The following is a 6025-nucleotide window of genomic DNA, read 5'->3' on the forward strand; positions in this document are numbered from 1 at the left end:
CTCTGCACAAAGGGGAAGCTCATGATAACAATCCTACAGTTACTTTTTACAAGTTTGAGCCTACGTCGCTTAACTGTGCTCTCAAAGTCCTGTTTACAGTGTGTTTTCCAGATTGTTCTGTTGTATCATTTACCATGTTGCACACTTTTATGCAATAATCTCACAAGTTTATTTTTCCAGTGGAAATGTCTTATATACTCCTGCTGTTGCTTTATATATCAGACCCCTGAAACACAATCAGTCTGTGCCTAATGTCTATAGTGTTAAAACTTGTTGGCTACTCACCTTGTTCCTTAAACAGTAGAATGCAATTTAATTAACTTGCATTCTACTGTTTCAGTTATGTGGTTTCATTTTCTATTGGCTTTTTAAATTTTCTCTCTGTTGATCTGATATTTTGAGGTTGTTTAAAGTTTTGTATTTGTCAAATTTCATTTAGTTATTTCTACAGCATTTGTTAAGTTTGTCTATTGTCTATTTTTCCTTTCTTTAAGCATTACTGGACTTTGTGTTAAATTTTACCTAGCATTGTTTGGCTAACTCTTGTGTTTGACCTGCTGTTGGCCTTCCTGGTTCACTGTCACCTGCCAATGTCACTCAGTAATCATCTGGCAGGAGACATGTGATGTTACCCCATGCCCAAGTTAGATCATTCAGTTATTATTAAACTACTCCCAGTTTTATTTCACACACAAACCAGCAAAGCCGTTAGACATCAGGGTTTATGTTAGTCAAGGCGGAGAGTCACCTGAAACTTGTGAGGGTTCACATCCATCAGTGTGACTGCAGCAGGATGAAGCCTCTGACCAACTATAGATGGGGCAGGACCATTTGCAAAGCTGGCACAGGAGCATCACACTTGTAAAGGCACTTTGAGTGACACCTGCTAACTGTTCTTTCACAGTGTAGGGACCTGACAATGGCCAAGGAAATGTTTTTAAAAATTTCCTCTTGAAACACGAGTGTTGACAGCACGACCAGCATTTAGTGCCCGTAATGGCGTTCCACCATCTTGAACCTAAGTAAATGCAGAGCACCTTTTTTTCTGTGAAAGTTTAATATTTAGGGCGGGATGGTGGCTCAGTGGTTGGCACCGCTGCCTCACAGCACCAGGGTCCCAGGTTTGATTCTGGCCTTGGGCGACTGTCTGCGTGGAGTTTCCACATTCTCCCCCTGTCTGCGTGGGTTTCCTCCGGGTGCTCCGGTTTCCTCCCACAGTCCAAAGATGTGCAGGTCAGGTGAACTGGCCATGTTAAATTGCCCATAGTGTTAGGTGCATTAGCCAGAGGGAAATGGGTCTGGGTGGGTTACTCTTCAGAGAGTCGGTGTGGACTTGTTGGACCGAAGGGCCTGTTTCCACACTATATGGAATCTAATCTAATCAAACTGTGAGGCTTCTTACATCATTTCATGCAATGAAGTGTCAACCACATTATTGTGGATCCAGAGACCTATGCAGACCTGACTTGGTACAAACAACTGACTTCTTCTCAGGACATTATGGTGAACCTGATGAGATTTTTACAACAGTCTTTATTGAGCATGTTATTCCTGGTTTGTTAATTAGTTGAAGTTAAATTTCCCCAGCTGCGATGGTGGATTTGAACTCGTGTGTTTGGGACCATTATGCCTCTGGATTAAAGTTATCACTATGCAATCCCTCGATTACTTAGATTACTTACAGTGTGGAAACAGTACCGTGTCTGGCATGATTATTTTTGACAGATCCAGTAAACCATCTCTTTTGCAACATGACTTTAAACAGGGACAGAATCGAAAACAAGACCAGCCCAAAACTACAATAGAGGAGGAAAAGGGTTTGCACATTTATTTGAATACTTTAGACATAAACCTGTAGCATCCCAAAGTATTGCTTTTATATTAATGAAGAGGTTAATTTAGTTCATTTTTAAATTAGTTTAATTGCTTGGAGGTTGAATGAACACAAAAAATACTCTCACCAGTGTGTTGTCCCTTTCGGCTCCTCAATTCTTGAATCCTGGTATGCAAGATCTTGATTGAGTTGTACTGTATGAATCCTACAGCGTCTGTATTACCTATTTTGTACGGCATTGGACATCAAATTCATCTGACCTTGGTGCTCCTGTCAGCTTGTTAACCCAGTCTATTCATACTAGGATGATTTTTATGAGGTAGAATAATAAATGACTATCAAAAATCCCTCCTGCCTTCCTGAGCTGGTTTGGCCTCCCATGCGTGCTTGCTTTACAGACTCCCAGCTTCTGCGCTTCAAGTCCTGTTGTAAATATTTCCCTGGAGAAAGTGAGGACTGCAGATGCTGGAGATCAGAGCTGAAAATGTGTTGCTGGAAAAGCGCAGCAGGTCAGGCAGCATCGAAGGAGCAGGAGAATCGACGTTTTGGGCATTCCTGAAGATGCTGCCTGACCTGCTGCGCTTTTCCAGCAACACATTTTCAGTAAATATTTCCCTGAATACTTTCAGAAAAGAAAATGCACAATTTTTTGTTATTTTGGCAGATAACTTCTGGCTATTTTGTCAACTCTTAATTTGTCCAGGAATGCACCAACCCTCAGGTTCATCCAAAGCCTAGGGCATGATTTGGAATGCTGCAGCTACTGTGAACGCACTGAAGGGGGAAAGGGACGATGCTGTCCATTAAGGGGCAGAGAATCTTTTTGTATCTAAGAACATTAACAGCAATTCTTTCCAATTTAACTTTGACTGCCAACTTAATTTGGAACATTGAGTTTTGCTTCTTGCTGGCAGCCCCTGCATAGTAGCCACCAAGGTCCATGTTGAGGAAGCGTCTATTCAGCCATCTCAATTATGGGCAGGTGCTGTAATCCAGATGTTTTGACATGGATCCACAGTAAAGGCTCAATATTGAGGCCCAGGATTGCATGGGAGTTTTGCAGGTAGGAAGCCTGGAGCAGCGGGGCCACATACACTTGTCTCCTTTTGCTGCCTCGACACAGACAACACTCATCAAACATTGGCTCCAGTGTCACACCATTGCCATGCTTGTGCCATACCCAGTGCCAGTCTCATGCTGGTGTGAACCCATGCGGAAATTCAATCCAGAATCCTGGGCGAGCTTTAGAAGGTACATGCCTGAGATTATCCTGTTCCCACTCCTGGAAACAACATTGGTAACACACAGACTGTTTAATGAATATTTATTTGATATGTGCTAGAGAACAAATAAAATGTAAATTGTACCAGCCTCCTGCCAGGCCTCACAGACACGACTCAATATTAGGCAGCCATTTTAGTGATTCATTGCATATTTTGTTCCTCCTGCACTAAAAGACAAAATTTTTTTAAGGACAGACTATCACTTTAAAACCCAGAAACATCGATCATTTAAAAACTGTGAAAAGAAATTTCTGCAGTAATCATTGTAATAAAAGTTCAACCTTTTCAGAATTTTAATTCACAAATAAGCACGCTATTTCTCACTTTTCTTTGCTGATCTCTTAATTCAGCAGAGTTTCTTCATTCAATTTGGGGAGTGTAATAACATCCTTCAAATCAGAAACAGCTCAGAGGAGGATACTCAAAACACTGGAACTTACCTTCCCCTGAGAAGCGGTTGTGGGAATATTTGAAACTGAATGTGTAATTTATATCGAACAACATTACTTAAAAATGTACTTAAATACATAAAATTTGAAAAGACATTAAGATATAACTCCTTAAGCAAAAGTGCAGCTTCAGATTTATTGTTTAGTCATATGTCATGATGTGGAGGTGCAGGTGTTGAACTGGGTCGGACAAAGTCAGAAGTCACACGACACCAGGTTATAGTCCAACAGGTTTATTTGAAATCACAAGCTTTCAGAGCGTGGGCCCTTTGTGAGGTGTAGTCTTTCACCTTCTGCCATGTCCTTATCCTGGCCCCCACGCACCAGGCCCTGCCATCACATGGGCTGCTAACACAAACATTTTTGATGAAGGGCTCCAGCCCAAAATGTCAATTTTCCTGCTTCTTGAATGCTGCCTGACCTGCTGTGCTTTTCCAGCACCACACTCTCAACTGCTACCACAAACAACTCATTGTCAGCCACTATGGCCCCCAATAGAAGCTATTCATTCTCCCAGGCTGTCCTTTCCCCATTCCTTTGTCTGCCCAACTGTTTTTCTCTCACTGGGCTCCATCTCAATCTATTGCTTACTCCTACCTCCTCCTCCTACCCTATCTTTGGCATATATACTAACCTTTTCCCAAAGACATTCGGATCTGAAAAAGGGTCACTGGACCTGAAACATTAACTCTGCTTTCTCTCCACAGATGCTGCCAGACCTGCTGAGTTTTTTCAGCAATTTCTGTTTGTGTTTATATCCATTTTGCATCTTTTTTCTCTCTCTCTCCATTGTTAATAACCCCCTTTGCATTGAGTATCTACCTTTGTCAAAACTACAAAAAAAATTCTTTTACCTCTGAAGAAGTCATACCAGACTCAAATGTTATTTCTGTCTCTCTCTTCACAGATGCCACTAAACCTGTGTTTGTTGCATCCAGGTTAATGGTGGGACAAAAGACATTGAATAATAAAAAGAAATGCAAAGTATCACAATTCGGATTCATTGGGCAATTGTGAAATGCTTTTTCTCAACCTAATCAAACTTCCCACACCCGATTCCAGATCAAACAGTCATTTAGATACCATTCTGTTCAACAGCTCCTTTCAAATACCAGATGTGCAATACACAGGAAGAGATGCACTCCAAAATAACGGAACTTTTCATACTAACCTATATCAAATCAAACTAAAGAATTTTGTAGATCATGCATATGTAATTGCACAGGAAAATGCACTGTATTGAATGATTTATAGCATGCCACATTGAAGATAATTTTGCAAATTTTAAACATGCTTTAAAAGGATAAAACATCAAATGTCATGTTGTGTCATTATCAATTCAAGTCGAGTAATCATTTGTGTGTGAATATTTATATGTATACAATAAAATATTGTCAAAATGTTCATGCAATATGTGCAATTTGTGAGTTTAGTTTATTACTACTTTGACTGTTATAAAAACTTGCCATTGAACTTTGTCAAAGGCAGTTAAAATGATGGACAAATTTCAAAATATTGCAGAAATTATGCAAAATCATGGACACTTATGCAGAAGAGTGAACAGGAAGTCTGAAAGAACTGTCGGTATTGTAAAAGTGTTGCTGAAAGAGACCCATGCCTTTGAAAAGGGCAGCGCCCATAACATCACCTGTGATTTAAGCAGCGAACAAACAGCCTTTTGTTTATTCTGAATAAAGGATCAATCACTTCTGTAAGATCACAACTACATCACATATTTCATTGATAAAGGTTCTAGTGTATTATCAGGTTTTTGCACATTGGGAAACAATCTCTCATACAAGTTCACATTTTTGTTTATAACCTTTCAATGTTTTCCACCTTAAGCAGATCATTAAAAAGTTAAATCTCTCAATATTATCCTGAAAGCTTGCTTTTGGATTAGTTTTAACTGATTGGATGCCCCAGATGTAAAGCTGGAATGCCAAACCTGGCTAGCATATTTCATGCAGAATCTAGTCACTGTTCTTTCAAGAAATAATAAATTATCAATCCTGATTCTAGCATTTTAATGCAATCCCTTGTTTTATTTTCCTTACAATGAATCTTAAAATTAGAATTAAAATTAGACATTATGGATACTTCATAGTGTAATGGTGGAGACATTCTCAAGAGCAGATGACTTATTAAATTTGAAATCACTCTTTTTTTACAAAATAAACATAGTTCTTGTATCTTCACACAATTGATGGTCACATTTTTTGCTTCCAGCTTTTCAACAAACATTTCAAGACGATCCTTGAATAAATGAATTGTCTGAAAAATGACTGTAATTCTCAAAGACTGCACTGCCATCAGTGTAGCTGAACATTTGGCAATGTAATTTCAAATTATTAATAGAAACACATGAACATCTAGTACAATTTCCTGAGGTGTACATGAATTTGAGCCCAATTTGATTGTATCGTACCATTTTTAATCCTTTAAATCTTCTTTGTTAG

The sequence above is a fragment of the Chiloscyllium plagiosum genome, unplaced genomic scaffold, assembly GCF_037043375.1.
Source record: "Chiloscyllium plagiosum isolate Xiang-an unplaced genomic scaffold, Cpla_swu_hap1 HiC_scaffold_25, whole genome shotgun sequence".
In the NCBI taxonomy this organism is placed as follows: domain Eukaryota; kingdom Metazoa; phylum Chordata; class Chondrichthyes; order Orectolobiformes; family Hemiscylliidae; genus Chiloscyllium; species Chiloscyllium plagiosum.